At 34.1% G+C, this 22,491-nt stretch overlaps 2 long non-coding RNA genes across 3 annotated transcripts; one reads left to right on the top strand and one right to left on the bottom strand.

Moving 5' to 3' along the window:
• The first annotated feature begins 3,306 nt into the window (after positions 1-3,306).
• LOC113334838 lies at positions 3,307-9,009 on the top strand. Of its 2 annotated transcripts, XR_003352988.1 has the most exons (4): positions 3,307-4,211; positions 4,320-4,807; positions 5,778-5,922; positions 6,239-9,009. It is a non-coding gene; the product is annotated as an uncharacterized LOC113334838 (long non-coding RNA). The 2 variants fall into 2 exon arrangements; XR_003352987.1 differs by lacking the exon at positions 6,239-9,009 and having other exon boundaries at positions 5,778-6,035.
• Positions 9,010-19,360: 10,351 nt separating this feature from the next.
• Positions 19,361-20,541, bottom strand: LOC113334832. The gene is made up of 3 exons (XR_003352986.1): positions 20,462-20,541; positions 19,650-19,707; positions 19,361-19,557 (listed from the first exon to the last, which is right to left on the bottom strand). It is a non-coding gene; the product is annotated as an uncharacterized LOC113334832 (long non-coding RNA).
• Between the last annotated feature and the right edge of the window lie 1,950 nt (positions 20,542-22,491).

Raw genomic sequence — 22,491 nt, 5'->3', positions numbered from 1 at the left:
TTTTTTTAATGTATGGCCGAGGTTATTAGAGAGCGGGCATGGAAAAGAAACCTAGTAGTTCTTCTTGTGAAGGCGGGGAGCTCGAAGACTCTTCTTTTAAGAGCCCCGTTTTGGAAACTTCAGTTTTGAGAATCTGTCTCTCTGTGAATAAAGTACCCCTAGTACTTCAGCCGTGCCATTTGATGACAACTTTGAAAGATTACATGTTCCCAACTAGGACCAACCGAGCTTCGTGCATTAAATTTCCAGCTAATACAGCTAATTTCGAGATAAAACCTAGTATTCTTCAGATGATCCCTATATTCTTAGGAAAAGATGATGAGAGCCCTTATTTTCATATTAGGGACTTTGAGGAAATTTTTGGGACAGTTAGAATAAAAGACCTTACTGATGAATTTTTGAAACTTAAGATGTTCCCCTTTTCCTTGAGAGATAAAGCCAAGACCTGGATGAACAACCTACCATCGGAATCCATTGAAACATGGCAGGAACTTATTGCTGCCAAAAACTGATGAAGTTTTTACAGTGGTAAGAAAAGGGTTTGATTCTCGTACTTGTGAAGTTGATTTTAAACTTAAAATATAAAAATTGATATAACAAATAAAACAAAGGATAATGACAATAATGAAAGGTTACTGAGAATCGGGATTCCACCAAACTCATATACTATGGTTCAATATTAATTCTTAGACAATTATAACTCCAAAAAAGATAATATTGATTCTAAATCTTTGTTAAGGTAGATTTTATAAAACATTAATTGTAAATGGTAAGCATGAGTTATCAAAACACCTAAGCTAAGCGTAACCCATCAAACTGAATCACAACTAATTAATTTAAAATCATAGTTCAAATTATATTAAGGAAAAAGTCTTCAAAAGAATATAATAAAATTATCATAGTGTTGAGAATTGGCTTCCTCCGTCATCCCAGTGATGAGGTTTAGCTCCTCATGTTGTAAATGAATGTTATAAAAAAAATAGGTAGCATCATATTTATTGATTCAACGTGAAAAAGATACAAAATTTATTGATTCCCACTCACTAATATTGCTCGATTACAAGAAATATGAAATAATACTCTCATTATTTTTCTCAATATCTCCCCCACCAAGAACCCTCCGAGATGATTCCATACGACTTCTTTTATAGTGCGGATTCTGAAATCCTTCCATAATTTTCTACATGAAGTGATGTCATTTTTTATTTTCTGGCTAATGGAGTGACGCCATGTGTCAGGACAATGCAAAATCCTCCAATAAAAATGAGCCACGTGTCAAATACTGCAGTCAGAATATTCTTTATTTGGAAAATATATTATTTTTAATTAATTCCAACCATAAAGAATAATATCTTGATTTCCTTCTTTATTTTTCTTATTTTCTTCATTAAACCACATATCTTCAAATATCCTTTAATTATTAGTATCTTGCACATGGTCTCCACACTTCTACACATGATATGGCACACTTCCATGCTTAATACACTCCAATAACCAAATAATTGACCCAATAATTCTTCATGTGTTCTTCTTGGGCCTAGCCCACTTCATTTATTTCTTTTTGCGAGTAGAATTCCACATTTTGGTCCATCGAGCTTTATTTCCCAAAATACCTACAAATACACAAAATAGTACAATAAGGACAAAATCGAGTACTAACATTACAGAGAATTGAGAACAAAATAGACACATAAATGCGTCTATCACACATATCTCGAGATTATAATTAGGAAAATGGTATTTTTTATTTTTATATCTTATTACCTACTAAAACCCCACGTTCAGTTTTATTGGCACCTTAATCCCCCAAGCAAATAGCGGTTTTTTTTTTTTTTTTGCCCGTGATGTCCTTTTTGTTTCAATTACTCGTTTGTTTTTGTTGTTAGTCTTTCCCAAAACCTAGACCTCTTTCTTTCTTTTTCTTTATATATAATGAAGAAATGATTTGATCAAACTTTGGATCATGATTTGTCAAGGCCGTGAAGGAAACAATGATGCCAAAAATTGGAACTCTGTTGCGATTTCTTTTATTTTCTTCGGAAAATGGGTCATTTATCCAAATATTTTTAAATCACGGTTCAAATGGACGAGTAAAAAATAGTTTGGATGAAAGGGCCAAAAAGAAAATAGCAAGGATGAAACTGGATTCATCCTAGCTTATATTTAAAAAATAGCAAGGATGAAACTGGATACATCCTGTGTAAATTAAAAATAAAAAAAATATATTTGAAAATGGGCACGATGAAACTGGTTACATCCTGCCTATTTTTACATTTTTGTCAATTTAAACAGTATCAAAATCTAACTGTCTATTTTACCCATGAATTGTTGATTTTGGTCTTTTTAACCAATTTTATGTATTTTCTTCGTGTCGGTGTCGAGATAGATTTAGGACTTGTCTGTTTTATTTTCTTTGCTCTGTCAAAACAGCCTTTGAAAATTGGAAGTTGCAACAGTACATTTGTACGAAAGCTCATTTGTGAAGTCAGCAGAAACAAGAGCTCCGATGTCCATAGCCTCGAGATTAGCATACGTAGATGCACTCCAAGAGGTGATAAAAAAGAAAACAAACCCCAATGCTCGTAGCTTCAACCCGTAAACTTTCTAGAACCATTTTGTCCCCGCCTGCCAAGTGTATGAAAAGTTAAACAATGGGGAACTTTTTTTCCAAACACATTTCAGTTTTTTTTTATATATGAAACCCAACATTAAAATTCTATATACGAAGAATCCATATTTATCTATAAGTAGGAGTTAATTTGGTTATGTTTTATTAAAAAAAAATAACATAATTGGATCTCTCATAAAAAAATTTGCCTAAATATTTTATTTTAGTAGAAATTAACATTTAGTCCCAAATATGTTGGGCCTTGGACTCTTTAGTCCTGTCCTCTCAAGCCTAATAATAGGAGATCCAAATTTATGAGATTTGTGACGAGTCAATCCTTTTAAGAACGATTCAGTCTAAAATGAACTTTTTTTATGACAAAAGACCCCTCGACTAAATGTGATATCAATTTCAATTTCTTGGTTTCATAAGCGAAATCTCGAGAAAGAGCTCTCCCTGTTGATAAAATTTCAGAATTTCAATTCGAGTTCGATTGATGATCAGGTTGAGATCATTTTACGCGTCTCTACCTTTCCCCTCTCTCACAACCCGGAAGAATTTCTAAAAGAAGATTTCATAACTAACAAATCTGATACAATTTCATCTAAATCTCAAAATTCGTTTAAATTTAGATCAATAATTTGTTCTTTTGTGAGGCTTTAGTTATTCGTTTTATTTTGATTGGTAATTAGATGCTATTCCATTGTATTTGTGGTTTGCTTTTTTTAAGTTTCGATCCATTAGATGTATAACATGTTTTTGGAAATTCTTGATTTGAATGAGATCCGTCCGAGCTTTATTGTTTTTGTGGAGAATTTGTTGGTCTCGATTATTAAATGTCTGCAATTTATGCATTGAGACTTCAATTTCTTATATTCAGATTTGAAGGAGTTACTGTAAGACAAAAATGACCCATCGATTGCTCTCTACTTGATTTTCCTCACGTAATAAAATAATTAGGATGGCTCATTGATCTACTTAAAGGATTTCTCATTTCAATCATTTAAATGTTGGTATATTTAATTATGTTTAGCTAATCAAATCAATTGATGTCTTTTTCTTAGTGATAGTCAGAAATGAAAATGGAAATATTTGGATTTTTATAATCATTTTTGTTTGATTGTATCATGCAAATGAAGGACGTTGGCTCATCATTTGATGATACGTAACAGCTAGAGCCTTTGATCAAATAATTGCAAATCTCAGATTAGTTTTTATTGATATTCATTTTGAATCCATTTGCTTTTAATTTGTGGTGACGAATATACTGGCATAGTTGGTTTACGAGTCAACCTTCGAGATGCCTCAAAAACAGATAAACAATTCATGTATTGAGACTTAAATTTCTTACGTATAATCAGCCTCACCATAATTATCTGGGTGGCGGTTAGGAAACTTTAGATAATTGACATTTCAATCAAGTGTTTATATGTTGGAAGATTATAGTGTTTGGATGGTCTAGTTGGATTAACCAGAGAATTGGCATCTTGCGATTTTTTACACATTAACAATGCTTTCGTATTGCAGGGATTAATGACAAGAGTGTTGAATACAAGAACTTTAACTTCACTATCTGGTCTGGGATGTGTGGGGTCAAGACAAGGTAAGGATTTTGTAATTTATTTTTGTGTTCTCTTTCACATTTTTATGTTAATGCTAAAGATCATTTTGTTATATCATATTTTTTACAAATCCCTTCATTGTAAAGCAGGAGTCTGATCTCTTATGGCAATTAAATCTTGGTAGAGTGAGTAAAGCTTAAAGAAAGCATGATCATAAGTAGGTCAGGTTGAAAAGATAGAAAGATAAAGTGAGAGAGAGTGGGAGTGGGAGTGAGAGAGGGAGAGGAAGAGTTGGAGTTTAATATTACGTACACTAATGATTGGTGAGAGTAATTGTGGCCTTCCGTTATTGAATTGTTAATATGCACGTAATTATACACATGTTAATTTTTCAAGTGTACATAATTTTACACGTGTTGATATTTAACTGTACATACTTGTACATCTGTGAATCGTCAATGCGCATATAATTGTACACACGTTAATTGTTAACGAGTGTGAACATGTTGAGTTTGAATGTTAAGTTTTTATGTGAGTGTTGCAAATTGCTGGCAACAATCCCCAAAGAATCTGGAAAAACGGGGAAATATATGCATCCCGGAGGTAGTGATGAAAGACCCTGCAGTTTGTTGAGAAGGTATTCTCTTTGTCTCCAATAACACACACAAACTAGCTTATAATGATGAATAACATTTTAAATGTTAAAATGGATACAATCAAACATTATGATTATGAAATTATTATTTTTTGTTAACCATACTTGTTTCATTTTAGAAATTCTTATATATGTTTGGTTTTCTATTGCTTATGCATTTCTATTCGCTTATTCTTATATTCTAAAACATAAAAGTAGCACATCTTGCTAAGGCTCTTTAATGTGAACCATCATTAGATCATCTAACTTCTAACTTAATTAACTGAAGTTACTCATCATTTGCTGGATTTGTATAGATTCACATCTAGTTTATTGATATCGGAGCTTAGGCATCTGGATACATCTCTTTGAATGCGTGTTTCAAAGTGGTCACTTAGCAGGTGCTAAAATAAAATCAGAGTTGATGTAGGTCTTTGTCAAAGTGAGAAAATAACACTTGATATTCTTTGAGACAATGTTTTTATTGAGATAGGATCTTGTGGTGGTGTGTTCATTGAGAGTGTATTTTATGTAAGACAATACGTGAGCCAAAAATTTTAGTGTACACCAGTTGATTCTTAATGTCTACATAGTTGTACCCCTGTTGTTAATGTGTACAGAATTGTACACCTGTTGATTGTTACTGTGTACATAGTTGTGCACATACTGATTATTAATAGTTTTTCATATTCAAGTTTAATTACGCATAAAGTATCAGATTACGTTTATAGCGGCATTCAGTAGTAACATGTAGTTGCAATTTTAGAAATAGGGAACCAAGTGATGCTTTCAAATGTTATGTAGTTGCAATTTTAACTCATTTTTTTTTGCGTACAATTATTTCATAGTTGTGTTTGAATACGTTATGAAAAGTATTAGCTATAATTGCATTTGGAAGGAAAATTGCATGTGGTACCTATACTTTCATTGAAACCCTTTGATTTTTGATTTATTTTTGAATTTTGATGGTCAGAAAGATACTGGATCTGGTGAATTAAGGAGGATTTCAAGTGTTGCTGAGGAGAATTTTGTAGCACAGTTTAACGCCAGAGTCTAATAGTGGTGGAGAATGCAACAAGGTTTAGAGGAAGTTTGCTGGAGACTTCTACTAAGGAAAGGTAAATTATAGGCTTCTCATGGTTTATGTAATTTTTAACTGCATTATTTGTTTTGTAATGTTAGAGTGTAGAAATGAAAATGTGATCCTTATAAGATGAGGGATTTATATGAACCATAGAATTACCTTTTCGACAAAATGGTTATATGAAAAGTTATGACCAAATGTTATCCAGCTTCCCAAAGGAATGATTAGGTGATTTAATTTTGGTATATGTTTATTTTTGCTCATTTTCACGTTACTTTTCATTTTTAAAAGATTAGTCTTCTTATTTATTTGTTTAACCATTTTTTCCGGTTCATTCTCATGGGATTCAGTAAAATTCCAAGGCTTATTTTGCGTTTCCCCCCCTGACAAGATTGCTAATTAGCGTTTCCTCCCCAAAAAGATTGAAATTAGTGTTTCCTCCCCTCGTTAGCTTTTCCATCCACTGCTCGGTTAACGGAGTCAGCACCTGTGCACGCGTGGCAAAAACTGTACATCTGTTTCCTGTCCTTCCCAAAATACCCTGATTTTCATAATTCATCATCAGTTTCACTCGGCATCATCTCAATTTCCAATCTGAGAAATAATCAAAACCACAACTCCATTTTTCGGGCATACACAACATTGAATAGTATATTCATACAAAAGCCAATTTGCTGCCAGTTTAGTCATAAACCCCATTACTTACTTCAAAGCTCAACCATCTGCAGTAATCAACACAAGAACCTTCATGATCTCAACCTCGTTTCTTCATCTGCAAACCCATTGAGATAACCTCAACATACCCATCTCCTAATTCATTCAGTCATCTTCTTCATCCATCATCTAACACCGAATAAACCCCCAACAATTTCATGGCATCATCATTCCATTTTCTTCCAATTGAAACCCATTAATTCAACAGATGAGATCCCCTCTTTCCATAATCAATTTCTTACAACCAATTCAATGATTATGTACATATTATTTCAAAGAAACAAACAAATTGAAATTTCAGAAGAACATGTCTTTGAGATTAAATTTCCGAGGAACCCTAAAAATTTGGGGTTTTTATTTTTACTGATTAATGAAATTGAATTTCGATTGAGGGAAGTAGTAAGAGATTGTGATGTTTCAGTTCAACTAAAACCTGGTGTCAAATGCTGCTAAGATTGATATGTTGCCGAGATTGAGATGTTTCAGTTCAAATTTGGTTCGCCGAGATTGAGATGATGCCGAGATTGGTTTGTTGCTGAAATTGCACCTGAAATAACACAAACGCGGAGTGAGATGGTTGCGTAGAGAATTAAGGGTTTGAATCACTTAAATTGCTTCTGCTCATGCTCGAGTGAAGAATACATAAGATGGAGAAATGAAATCCATTAAATTCATAGGAAATAAGGAGCTAGAGAAGATGGAAGAACAGGCTAATCTCTAATTCATCGGATGTTGTTAACTGTTAGATCTAGTTTCTTTTGTGGCTCGATTGAAGATTCATGGTCCAGGGATGAATGGGTTATCTTTGTAATTGAATGGTTATCAGTGATGGGTAGTTGAAATGTTAAGGTTTGATGTTAATTTGAGATTGGTAACTGACATAGGGGGTTTTAGATGGATTCAGGGACAAGAGAAGGAACTGATGGTGTTTCTGAGATGGAGAATGATAGAACATGATACTGAGAAAGGAAGAAAGGTGTTAGTGAGATGAAAAGCCAATGAACTGGGATTGGGTTAGTTGCCGATGGCATCTGTCAAATTTCACAGTACTGGTTTCAGGAAAAGATTTGGGTTTAATCACTTGAAGAAGAAGGGGGTATTTTTGGTAACACATGGGACACGTGTACAGTTTTTGCCACGTGTTCACAGGTGCTGACTCAGCTAACCGAGCAGTTGATGGAAAAACTAACGAGGGGAGGAAACACTAATCTCAATCTTTTTGGGGAGAAAACGCTAATTAGCTATCTTGGCGGGGGAGGAAACACAAAATAGGCCTCCAATTATAAACACTACGCTGGAATCATTCCAGAATTTTTTTGAGGTACAAGTTTGACCTTTTTCTAGTTACTTGTTATGATTCTCTAAAGATCCATTAAAGGATTAACTCGTCATCATGTATAATTTTTTGGAGCATGGGATGTTTCATTGTTTGTCCATAAGAAACTATCTTTGGAGTGATTGACATCTTGCAGTAGTTCATAAGATATAAATAACTTAACCTGATTCTTAACGTGTGCACATCTTGCAGTAGTTCATAAGGTATAAATAATTTAACTTGATTTTTGATTTTTAACGTGTATACAATTGTACACATATTGATTTTTAATGTTCATATAGTTGTATAGTCGTTATCAACATGCTGCACATAATTGTACACCTATTGATTTTTAAGATGCATATGCGAGTTACGACAAAACCAAATCATATAACTCTTGAGATTCCATCCACATTGTTTTAGAAAAAATGAGCATATTCATATTAACTTGGTAAGAAATGATACGAGGAAATTCAGATTTCTTGATGATTGGACAAACATTTGGATGTTGTACACCATTGTCCCGTTGATATATATGAAATGTTCTATGGGTATGTATGTTGGATTTTCTAGGTTTTTGTAGATGTTTACATAGTTGTACACCATTGTCTCGTTTCATGGATATATTGCATATTCTGTGTAAGTATTAGAATTGCAATTGTCTAGTAAATCACTATACTGGAATGTTTTGAAGCTCTATTAAGTTTGTGCAGTTAGGCCCAAAATGATTAAGTCAGTAGCTGAGTAACTTTTTACTTTATTCATTTTCTTGCTTTGTCTCTTATGTGGTTGTTGGTTCAAGGTTAATCACTTCTTTTTTAAGCTGCGAACTCTTATGTTTTATTTTTTTGTCCTTGATACACGTTTACTGCTTAACAAACCTCTACAAATCCGGCTATTACTCAACTAGAGTTTGGTGTGGTTGATAGTTTTGTCAGTCTGTGTAGACTAGAGTGGCTGTTGGCTACAAAAGATGTTGAATTGTTTGGATTTTTCTGCGGATGTGTGTACATAGTAACATAGTTATACATTAGTGTAAATTTAAACTTTTTAAAAAATGAGAATTATATAGTCACGTGGGTACTCTTTTTGTAGCTTTCGGAAAGAGCTTTCCGAATATATAAAGTTTGCGAATTTGGACAAACGGTTGAAAAGATAAATTAATTTTTAAATTTTTTTTATGTTAATTAAAATTGCTGACATCATCGTAAGTCACCATGGACTAAACAGTAGATATTTGGACTAAATTGTAAATGATAAGGGTTATTAGTGTACTTTCTCATATTTTGGACTAATTTGTACCCAGTTGATTCGGGCTGGACTAAATCATATTTTTGGACTGATTTTTGGACTAAACTGTATTTTCCCCTTAATTTTATTATAACCGACCAAATAAACAGGATTATCACTTGTGGAAATATAGGAAAATTTCAGTTTTCACAAGGCGTTGTTTAGTGAAAATTGCAACCGACCAAACAAACTCAATTATCACAGGTGAAGATTTAGGAAATTTCAGTTTTCACAAGGCGTTGTTTGGTGAAACTTTCCATTTTCACACTAATCATATTTGATGAAAATTTTGATTTTCAGTGAAAACTTTAGTTTTTTATTTCTAATAGTATGGTGTAGTTTGTGAAAATCATAATTTTTGATAAAATTCTAATTCTTTACCTATTGATAATCACAACTATCGCCTTTAACAATCAGTATTGTCTAGTGAAAATCATAATTTTCATCTACAATACCCAATAGTGAGTGAAAATCACACATCTGTTATTACAGTACCATCAAAAAGACCTTAAGGAAAGAAAAAGGATTTATTTTTTTATTTTTTTATGTTGGAAAAATAGAGAAAAGAGAAAACACGATAAACAAACAAGAAAAACATAATACTCGATGCTCAACGAATTTATTATTTCTCTTCATTCCTCATTGCTGGCAAGCTACACCAACCAAGTATATATAGATACCAAAAGTAGGGCATGACCTATGGATATTTGTGACTATAAGTAATGCATACACGTTGCATGGTATGGCAAATCTTAATTATCTTTATCCAAACCAAATTAGTCGGTGAATAGACACACTATAATTGTAACGTCCGGGAACGATGGAAATATATCAAAGGGACGCGGATAACGCCAATAAATGGGACGCGGATAACGCCCACAAATATGCCTATACTTATTTGACCATAAACTAACGGTTTATTTTTTAATTTTTTAGTATTATTATCGCACAATGGATAAAGGTTAAATTAGTCCAGTTAAATGTTTAAAAATCTAGATTCAATCTCAAACCACTAATCCTAACCGTACATCTTACATTTTGGGTTAGACATATATATAATTTTATTGATGGATTTATAAAAGAGAGAGGATGCAAACTTGAGTTTCTCAGAAATTTACTTTCTATTAATTGAGGATTAAAATCATCCGATATTATGCAGGTGTTAACTGTATCTACCTTTTCGTCACAATGCATCATAATCACGCAAAGGTATTTTTTTCGTTGCCGCTCCAAATACTAATTTTCTGATCATTTAGAAGGAGTATGGAGCAAATTTAATTAAATATAGGGATATAATGGGAAAGAAAATAACAAATAATTTTTCTAGATCTAGTTTCGCGATGTGTATTTATCATATCTAAGGGTTAGTAAGTGCACCCCGACATTGTCTTTCTCTCTCTTCTCTCTCTTTCTCCTCCCTTTCTCAAAAGAAAAGAACAAATCTTTGAGCTGCCTTGCTCAGATTTGGTCATTTTGGACCAGATCCGAGCAGGAATCTCTTTTTCTTTCAAAGTTTTTGGTAGTAAGTAATGAATAAGATGTTTTAACATCAGTTTTTTGTGTCTTTTAACATATTTCTTCGCCGTTTTGGGGCAAAACTTTTTCGGCGTTGTGGGGCGAGTTCTTCAAATTCCAATGGCTGGTTCGTGGCTTGCTTACCTCGATTCAAAAACATCGACGGTTCATCACTACATCGCTTTCAATCAGCATCTGCGTTTTTGTGGATCGACAAATTCATGGGCAAATTACTCCTTTGTTTTAGGAGCATCTCTTTTCGAAGAAGAATACAATCTGATTAAATGGTCGGAAATCATTTCCGGGTATGCCATCATCTCTCCCTTATACATAAAAACAAATTGGATATCTTTGCAGTTTATTGCTCTTTCTCTTCGCGATCTACTTGTAATTGATGTCCTTATTTGTATTAGGGTCTTGATTATCTTTTATTTTGATGTTTTTGTCATTTTTGTAAGCGAACATATAATCACTGTTTTGATTTGAATGAATTGAAATACAGTATGTTGATTGTCCAAAAAAAAAGTAAGTGCACCCTTACAGAAGCTGTCACGAGGGTGATCCCGTCACAGCAAGACTCTGGTTTCATGAGACAGGCTGGGTTTGACTAATCGACACAATAGCTCAACACAGCACGCGACACGGATAAGCACATGGCACGGCACAGTACAGCATGTTAAGAAAGCACGTCGTAATATGTATAAAGTACTACACAACATGTCATAATACATCATATTTTGTGTATATTTCACAAGAGAACATTTATTCTAGCGAATTACTGATATTTTATTATCGGTATGTTGACTTATTTTCATAATAACAAATATAATACCTAAATATTTAGAAAACATTTATACTGTAAAATATAAAATAAATGTGTCTGGCACAGCACAGCACGGCACAACACGTTTATTTTTCTGGCACAGTTCAGCTCAGCACGCTTTATAGCAAGGCACATCACGAAACATCATAATCTCCGGCACAGCACAACACGGGACATAACACGCTAAGCACGTGATTTCGTGGGTTGTGCTGTGCTGGGCCGGCACGTTTTACACCTCTAACTGTGAGTCATGGATATACAGATGGAGGTTATGACAGGGTATAATTTAAACCTGATGTCCACAATTCTTGATTTTGTCATCAATTTCGAGTTGGAGTATCACCATTCTATTTCCACTACCACAGCTTGCAAAATTTGACGCTCTAAAAAGGTACGAGACCTATGTCGCTTATTTTTTTTGGGTTCTGTACAAACAATATTTTTTGTCCTTTGAAAAATTGGTGATATTTGTCGTTTTAGAAAAAAAAATGTGGTGACCGTACCATTGTGATATTCGCTATGGATCATCATGCTCAGCGCCATTTTAAATTAATTAGACATGTGAAATCTAAGTTGGAATTTGACAGTAATTTCCATATTTTTACTTGTTATCTTAGATCAATTGGTAAAGCACATGACCTTCATCCATGTAGTTGTGGGTTCGACCCCATAAATGGCATATTAGTTAATTCTTTGTTCATGGGCTATAAACCCAATGTTGCAGATACTCAGATACCTTTAATAAAAAAATGTGACTTCAGAGGTTCAGAAGGTGATCTGATTAGCCTGATATAGCTATTAAACTTATGTTTTTAATACTATTTTTTACGTTATTGTAGGTTTTGACTGGCTCAGGCAAATCTGTACGCATTGATCAAAACTTATATTTTAGGTAGTAATTCTTATGCTAGAGAATTTCAATTAGCATATAGTATGTAAACAGGTAATTCTGAAGGGTATGTCTTTTGTTATCAAGTGATTTTATCTGTTGTCTTATATGCCAATTTCCTACTGTTAGAGCACTGTTCGGTCGAACTCGCATGTGTTGCTATCTCAAGCATGTTTTTCAAGTTTAGGTGTCAAAACTATATGTCTTGATTTCCAGACTACTTATAGATAAGTCTCGATTTAGAACAGATTAGTGTAGTTGAGCTCCAGACTCCATGGCGATTATCTTACGAAGACGAAGAACTACTCGAGGAACCAGTGGAACTTCATCCGACTAAAAGGTATGTGGAGACTTGAACTTATCTATCACTCAAAAGTATATCTCTCTATCTCCTACTCTTGAGACAAAGTCGTATAAGTATGATAGTTTTCATACATAAGTATGATTATGTAACTAACTATGGATATAAGCATATATAGTGTGTTCACACATTAGTGTATAAATCCATGTGCCGGAAACCAATTGTGTAACTTGTGCATGCGACATTGGTAAAGGAGACAGGTTGCGTACGCGTACGCGTACGCGTACCCGTACGCGTACTGGCGGAAGTTTTCTAACCGAAAACTTATGCCGGAGCTTGTAGTTTACAAACTGGAAAACCAGTCACCTTAGGTACGCGTACTCACGGAAGTTTTCGAACCGAAAATTTCTGCTGAGTTTCCAAACTCAAATCCGGTAGATAAGGTATACGTACCCGTACGCGTACCCAAGCTGGTTATTTCTCAAATCAGAAGTTCATGAACTTAAAACAATAAATCAATAAGGAATTCATAAATTGATTCAAGTGAATCAAACCGATTTTGTTTCAATTACGAATAAATAACTAAGCAATTGAACAACTCTATGAACTAGTTCTTATGAGTCATTTGAACTAGTTATGAGAAAGATGAATATGGTTGATATGAAAGTACTCATATGGCTAACCTCGGTTAACTATTTGTGAACCAACCAAGTGTACACGTTTAGGTACGATTACTCAAACCTAAATGAAACACATTTCATTTTTGTATGACAAGCTAAGTTTCCATCTAACGGTTGAAAGATATTAGCTTGGAGAAATCAGGTTTTTCATCTAACGGTGAATATTGAATGCTTTGTTACCAAGGTAACTTAGATTGCAAACCCTGATTTGGAAACTATATAAAGGAGACATCTAGCAACTGGAAAAACTAATCCCCACACCTCATGTGTGATACTAGTTAGTTTTCTAGAGTCGATTCTCCTTTAACCTTAGGTTTCTTCCCGAGACCCTATAGATTAACGACTGAAAGACTTCATTGGGATTGTGAAGCCAGACGAAACTACATATCTAATAGTTGAGCCATCTGATCTTGCCATTTTCTATCGTACGAGTTCAATTGAATAATTTACTTGAGATTATATCTCCGATATGAAAAGATAAAAAGAAATCACAAACATCTTCGTCTCATCGTTTGTGATTCGCAACATCTTATTTTGCTACCATACGATTAAGATTGTTGTGAGGTGATTGATAATACTAGGCTTTTCTTCGGGAATATAAGTCTGGATTATCAATTATTTCTTGTTCACCTTGATTTATCAATAGACGGAACAAAAACTCTTAGGTCTATCTGTGGGAGACAGATTTACCTATCATAAACTTTTCCGTGTGATACAGATTTGTTTATTAAAGTCTTCGACTTTGGGTCGTAGCAACTCTTGGGTGTGGGTGAGATCAGCTAAGGGAATCAAGTGTGTAGTATCTTGCTGGGATCAGAGACATAAGGAGAGAAACTGTACCTTGAATCAGTGTGAGATTGATTAGGGTTCAACTACAGTCCAGACCGAAGTTAGTTTGTAGTAGTCTAGTGTATGTAGCGGCTTAATACAGTGTGGTGTTCAATCTGGACTAGGTCCCGGGGTTTTCTGCATTTGCGCTTTCCTCGTTAACAAAATTTCTGGTGTCTGTGTTATTTCTATTCCGCATTATATTTCGTTATATAATTGAAATATCACAGGTTGTGCATTAAGATCAATCAATTAGAATATCCAACCTTTGGTTGTTGATTTAAATTGATTGACACTTGGATATTGGTCTTTGGTACCATCCAAGTTATTACCCTTGTATTTGATAAAGACTCGCAATTTCTATTTGCTTGAGTAAAGATCAAATCAAGTTAGAGAGATATTAACTCCTCGATATACTTTTCTCTAGATTGAGTCTGACTGTCTAGTTGATTCTATAGAAAGTATATTGGAGTTAGTCTATACAGATTGCTAATCGAAATATTGGGTGTGGTTGTTATACCAACGCTTTTTCACCTACTATCTTACACGATCGTGCACAATACTGATTTTCTGAATTTGTGATGTTAGGCACAAATATAGAGTCAGAACTCAGATCATTAGAAAACATATGCTCTACACTGAGGGCATCAAAGGTTTTTATGGAGGCACTACAAAAAAAATGCATATCCTGGTGATTTGACACTAAAATCATGGAAAAAATGTGATGTACCCACGGTTAAAACTGTCTGATATCAATACTTTATGTTGTTCCTCTTGCTTAGGTTATATCTCAATTGATAACTTCCACTATTGCCTTGCAGTTGAACTGAATATTGCACATAATCAGGAAATCAGATGGGATATTGACCAATGCTACTGGAAAGTTCCGAGAAGTGGTTTTCAAGTTTTAGGTCTTATGATGTGAATTATGTTGTAGTTATTGTTGTTATGCATGCTAATTTCCAATGTTCTTCCCAAAAACAATTTGTGACTGAAAACTGACTTATGAACAGGAAAATCAAGTACCAGATGTTGAAGATGATGTTATTGTATGAACTTTGATTGTCAATATTGTTGACGCTGATTCAAGAGGTCTATAGTTTTAATTTTTGGAGATGATTCATGGTCTCACATGAGTCTCTGGGAAGCACTTAACAAGATTATCAGTTCCAGCATTAGCGATGTGCAATTTCTGACAAGTTACATAATAAAAATAAGCTGATATAAGATGATTGGGTGGTAAATTATGTGTTCATTCATTGAAAATGAAAATAGGCATTTAAAAACATTATGATATTATTCTGGGAGATAAATGTAGATAAATTGTTGTTGATTTGGTTGGTTTTGTCGTAACAATGCGTTCATTAGTAAACGAATATCACAATTGCATTTGGTGTAGTTTGCGTTGGTTTGGTTTGGTGATGCTTATAAGTTCTTTTTACATTTGGTGAGTTCTTTTTGCGTTGTCCATCCTTGGTGCACTTTGTGGTATGAATTATGATAACCTCATCATGTTAGCAATAGGGCGCACCGACCAGGAGTGGTCTGGAGGGATCTATTGATAGACAACCCAAGGAGATCATGAAAACAAAACCAATTGAAAAAACTGCACCATTGACGGGAAATATCACGTAGAGCAATAAATAGTTAATTACTCTGGGAATACTAATCCGGGCCGACGATTAGTTAATTACTCTGGGAATGCCAATCTGGACCCGTGCAGACCACGACGCACATCTAGTTATGCGAGTATATCAAGGATTATTCTATGTGGTTTAGTGAGTTCCAAGGCAAGAATATTCACATCATGCAAACTAGATGTGCGTCGTGGTATGCACGGGTCCAGATTGGCATTCCCAGAGTAATTAACTAATCATCGGCCCGGATTGGCATTCCTAGAGTAATTAACTAATTATTGCTCTACGTGACATTTCCCGTCGTAATTAACTAATCCTGGGAATGTGGAAGGAAGAATATTTCTAATGAATGTGGAAGGAAGAATATTCTTAGAAAATTAATGTGTCAATCTAGTGAATTGTAGATCACTGGAACTTGAATTACTGAATACATATTAACCCCAACAATGAACTGATTGGGATTGATTCATAAAGACTGTGAGACAACCATAAGGCACATTGGTTGTGACACGATGTTCCGTTTTTAAAGTACTAACACGAGCATCACTACATTTGAGTGTATAAGACAATGAATACGAAGTTACGATATCTATCAAAATCAGTGATTTCTAAACTAGATTTGCACTGCCTCTCTCCATTATGCTTTAGAATCAGAAAGCACGTCACTCATCTTACAAAGTCTCTCTTTAGTAAAACATGATTGAGGCCATCCTGTTTTACTTAGATGCAAATGGTAAATAACTCATTCTCCAAAGAAATAAAGTGTTGTTAGTGAACATATATCCATGCAGAATGTGGACCGTTCAAGTGATTTATGGCACTGGTGGATAATTCGACGCATTGAATCAGTTATTGCTCATAAAAAATGATGCGTTTAATTTTTGTAAAATTACTAGCACATATTATACAAAACAAAGTGTAAAGGCTCACCACCCTTGTTAATGCTAGAGAATTTACATCAAAAGGACTTGATGAATATTGCATGTTTAATAAGATCAATATAGAACATCTTATACCTAATGGTCTCGCGGAGGCTACCATCAAAGGTTAAAGATGGTGTCCAAGGAATAGGTTATGCATACCAACCTACCTTTTAGTGCTTTGGGGATTATGCAATATTACACGCATCTTTACTTAATTCTTTTTTTAACCCAATATTAGTCAACCTTTTCTGCATACCAGTTGGTAACTGGATTTAAGCCTGACATTCGTGTTCTTATGCATTTTTTGGTTGCACAATATATGTGACGTTACGACACCACATCGTACTATGATGGGTCTTCAAAACTGTTAAGTAGTTATGTTGGAAATGAGTTACCAACAATTATCCGCATTTTAAACCTTTTGGAAGGAGATCTCTTACCGATAGATTTGCGAGTTATAACTTTAATGAGACAGTCTTCCCGTCGTTAAGGGGAGATAAAAAAAAAAGTATATTCTAAGGGGAACGACAGGAATTGTTGTGGTGTGTTCCCACTGTGTGTCATATTGATTCTTGTACTCCACAAATGTAAATGTGAAGTGACAAAGAGTAACCAATTTTAAGAATGTACACTGATGTCGCTAAAGTGATGAGATCACACATACCAGCTGCAAACCTACCTGCAAGGTTATAAATCCTCAATAAGGGATATACACCACAGTCTAAGGTGTTGCAACTACACTCACTGGAAGTGTGGTTGAGGATGTGGCTCCATAAAGGAAGTTGGAGAGACCACTTGGTTCGATCAATCCTCACCTAGAAAGGAAGTAGGTGAGTAAGGCACAACTTATTTATATCATCAGAAATCATATCATAAGATTGTCTCTGAATATGTCCATGAATCAAACTGGAGGACGCTCCGAAGTTTAATGATTCCAGAGAACAATGACATCCCAAGTGGATTATGAGAATGTGCACGAGTCAATGGAAAGATCATGCGATCATATTGATGATTAATTTCATATACACTTGCTTAAGGAAATATAGCAACATGAGATCGAACCAAGTTCCTTGTTGCTTAATGTCAACGAAGAGCATATTTGGCCTATACAATCCATGTAGAACTTGGTTCTTTGACAAATAAATATGTATTTGGTATGGTAATGCTAACCAACCAAGTGTAAAGCCTATTATACATACATGATTAATTTTTCACAGAGCATAATGAGAAGAAAGAAGTCTTAAAGTATAAAGACTCGCCTTGTGTCGCGAGGTTTCTCACAAATCCCTGGAATTGTTCTCTTGTAATGAACGTTATGGCGTTCCACTACTTATTTAGCTTGGTAATTTCAAAACACTACAAGAAAATGGGGGTTTAGTGTCAAAAAAAATTGTCAGGAAATCCTCTTTTTTTGTCTCGAAATATTTTTGAGATGAATTTTTTTTGTCACGGAGTTGTCTCAAATACCCCGTCTGGGAAAGTATATCGCGGCAAAATTACGAACGGTCACGAGAACAATTAATTAACAACTAAAAATTTATAGTCAACAAAAGTCTCTTTTGCCAACGAAATAAAATTGTTTGTGAAAGTTATTTTAATGACGAAAAACTTCGACACCAAAAGGCAATTTTTTGCGAGCAAGATTTTTGTCGCAAAAATGTAAATTTCAGGACAAACTAATTTGTCTTTAATGATAACTATTTCAGACCAATAAATTTGTCTCAAAAACTAAATTCTTGTGTCAATTTAATTTGTCTTTAATGATAACTATTTAAGACCAAAAAAATTGTCTCAAAAACGAAAATTTTGTGTCAATTTAATTTGTCTTTAATAGTAATTATCTGAAACAAAATTTTTTTGTCCCTAATGAATTTAATCGGAGACAAAATCAATAGCCCCTAAATACCAGATTTTGAAGACTAGCTTGTTCGTCTCTAAATATTTTATTAGTGACCAAATTTCTTGCCTTAGAAAGAATATTCGGAGTCAAACCCCCTACTCTCCGAAAAATTTATTTTTGTCTCTAAATTTTTTATCAAAGACAATACATTTTGCCTTTAAAATGGACTTTCAAAGACAAATATTTTTGTCTCCAAAAGCAACATGTTTTGTCCTTAAAAATTCCATCAGTGACAACTCATCTTGCCTCAAAATACTCTTTTCAAAGACAAATGATTCCCTCTAAAAAAAAAGCGCCTCTAAAAATCATAATCAATGATAATTAAATTTTCCTTAGAAAATGACTTTCTAAGACAACTTTCTTCTTCATTAAAGAGATCTTTTTTGATCCCTAAAGACTTTATTAAGGACTACTTTTCTTCCTTCGAAGAGAATTTTAAAGACAAAATTATTCGTCTCTACAAGCTTAATTATGAACCGCAAACAAAATTCATTCAATCTTTTTATTCGCATTTTTTTATTACAAATCTTAGAATCATAACAGATATGGAGCTCAAAACATTTACCGTTACTACAGAAAACAACCTAAAAACAATAAAACCAGCATAAATTGAAATTGTATTCTAAACACTAAAAATTTAAAATACTATATTCATAACTTGAAACCCTTCTTCATCCAGGTCAATTTGGTTCATGATTTGAATCGATATCTCTTGTTGGAATAATTCGTAATCTGCTTGCATCTTCCGGAATTCTTCTTTTAAATCTTATTCCAAGAACCTCATTGAAAATATCAGTTTCATCTCTTTGCTCTCCTTCAATGATGCTTTTTTGTTGGAGCGGAATCATCTTATCCTATATAAAAATTACATGTCAGTTTACAGGTTGATAAAATTAAGAAAAATAATTAGACAAAAATCAAGATGATATAACTTTGTGTTGCTTACAATTTATTCGGTCTTCGTCTTTAAGCTAGTGAAACAGAAGCACCTGGCTTCTCTTTGGCTGCAACAAAAGGAGAGCAAGTGAGAGAAGAGTTTAATAAAAATTGAAACAGACATATACATATAAGTGTTCATACAACGCACTTAAATTGTCGTTATACAGTTGTCAATTCGAGTAAAGATCTGTCTATTACTCCAGCTACTTCTTCAAATAGTATTCATTCTTGGCATGCAGATAACTAAACGGAAAATAATACAAACAGTCGAACAGATATGAGCCAGTCTGATGGTTTGCTCCTTCCTGGAAATGATGATGATAGTTTAAAAACTATGATATACCTCTGCGCAATGCAGGTACATATTAAAGGAAGTTCCGGAGCTGAGACAGGTGATAGAGCCTGATTGTATGATATGCACTAACAAATTGACCGATTATTAAATGTACACAGAATGAACATCATTATTAAGTGCATTAAGAAACTGTCAGATTCACCGCACACCTCATACAATTGGGGTTTAAGTTCAAACATGTTTTCTGGTTATAATTTGTTCAATTTGCTATGTAATTGGGATGTAGTTGTGCACTCATCCGTGTAACCTTTCGAGTTTTTGATGTCACTGTTTTGGTGACTCAAAAACTTTAATCAAAATTTGCCCTTGTTCTGTCAAAAAAAAAAAAAAACCCGGCTAGCATCTTTATTACGGGCTTAGAACTTAAAGTAGTACACTAACCCTTAAACTTCTCTAGTGCTAAGTAATTCGGTATCATGTTATAAATTCCTTGCTTGTTAATTCATGTGGTTGGAGAAAAATACCTGTCAAATGTCAATCCTTTCCCAACTAAAGCCAGTTTGGTTTTGACAGTCCCACTAGGACATTTGTAGCATAAATGGATAAAATGAGGAGGATTTGCAGAAGCGCCGACAACAATCAAATACGAAGACAGGATTGGTCACTATATTTGGTCACAAATTTTTTCAGTGACAACTTTAAAGACTAAATTTACCGAGTCTCACGAAAAAAATATATATAGTGACAAAAATAAATTCCTCCCTAAACACTAGACTTGTAGACAAAATTTTATTGGTCACATAAAATTTTGTTACTAAACGTGTGTTTTGTTGTAGTGAAAGGACTTGAAATGCAGCATATGTATGTGGTTGTTACATATCTCTGAAAGAATCAAGAGTTAGTAAATATTTACAAAAGTACTTGATAGCCTTTTGTTTCCCAAATCAAGTGACTTTAAACCAGAGAGTGTGTTTACAGTTAGGTAGAACGCTCACTTATAGATTGAAATAATCAGGCGGATGTGATATACCCGTCTAAGTGACTATTTGATTTGGAAGGGATAAACAATTAAGTTATTTTTAGTTGCGTATTCACAAGAAAGTTCCTGATTTGGAATTGTAGCTATCTATGCCGATGGTACAGACATGATAGGTACTCTTGATGTAATAAGAGACCTTAAAAGCTATTTGAAATCCGAATTTGAGATGAAAAATATGGGGAAAGCTTGACCGAATACTAAGCTTGTGGTATATTATTCCACCAGTTTGCATATGTCTAAAGTTGTCAGGCAATTTAACAAAGACATGCATCCTGATAGCACTCCCATGATTAGTCGAAGTACAAAATAAGTAAATGACCATTTCGTCTAAAGAAATATGACGAAGATGTGTTGGGATATGAAATTCCCATATCTAAGTGCAATAGAGGCATTGTTGTACTTAGCATAATGTACTCGAAAAAAAATATTTCATCTGTAGTGAACTTGTTAGCTAGATATAGCTTAGCGCCAACGCAACGTCATTGGAATGGTAAAGTGAATGTAATCATGTACTTAAATGTAACTATTGACATGAGTTTGTTTTATCCCTGCACAGACATAAAAATGAATGCTAAAGGAACTGCAATCCAAAGATTGTTGATTATGAAGGAACAATAATCCGTTCTCCAACGAAAGTAATCAGGGAGAAATATGGTAGACTATTTTGTAAGTCATTATCGATATTCAGTTTCGAAAAGTACATGACTAAAGGAACTGTCTGGAACAACTATAAAAGTAATCAGGGGGAGATGCCGACATCAAGGTGAGGATCCAAGGATATGATGTCGACATATTTTACTTCGAAATTGAAGTTGTGTTGTACTATTTTTCCCTTTGATCGAAGAATAGTTTTTCCCAAAGGGTTTTGTCACTCGACCAGGTTTTTAGCGAGACTACACTAAAAACATCAAGTATGTTGAACGTTAAATATATAAAGATCGCGTTGATATTACTTAAAATATCTGAATCAAATAAATGAAACGTGATAGTATGTTAAGCAACGTAACTTCCAGAATCAACAACAGGGTCTTATAAACATTCAAGTCACCAAACTAAAGTGTGATAAACTCCTTTTGACTGCATTAGAGTAATGAAAAATGTCTGACATCAAGGGTAACATCTAATGGTGTGTTGAACTATTTTCCTTCATCGAGGTTGCTTTTTCCAACAGGGTTTTAATACTTGACAAGGTTTTTAATGACACAACAACAAACACCGGGAATGTAATTTCCCAACTAAGGCTATTGTCTTTCCCACGAGGACTTTCCGCCTTAAGAGTTGTGAAGCAACTAGTCAACATCAACGGAGCAAAGTGATCATCTGCAACGGATCACCTTCACTTGCATCTGTCACGTTGTACTCGTTTTCCTTCGTCAAGGTTTTGTCCCACTGGGTTTTTCCCTGTCAAGGTTTTAATGAGGCAACATATTCGAGTCCAACTATGTTCTAAGTTTGCTTAATATTGTATTGTTTTTCTTTAGTTCAGGTTTTGCCCCTCTGGGTTTCCCTGACGAA

Source organism: Papaver somniferum, chromosome 1 (genome assembly GCF_003573695.1).
Source record: "Papaver somniferum cultivar HN1 chromosome 1, ASM357369v1, whole genome shotgun sequence".
In the NCBI taxonomy this organism is placed as follows: Eukaryota; Viridiplantae; Streptophyta; class Magnoliopsida; order Ranunculales; family Papaveraceae; genus Papaver; species Papaver somniferum.
The sequence above is the reverse complement of the archived record's forward strand: the minus strand, read 5'-3'. Positions and strand labels throughout refer to the sequence as shown.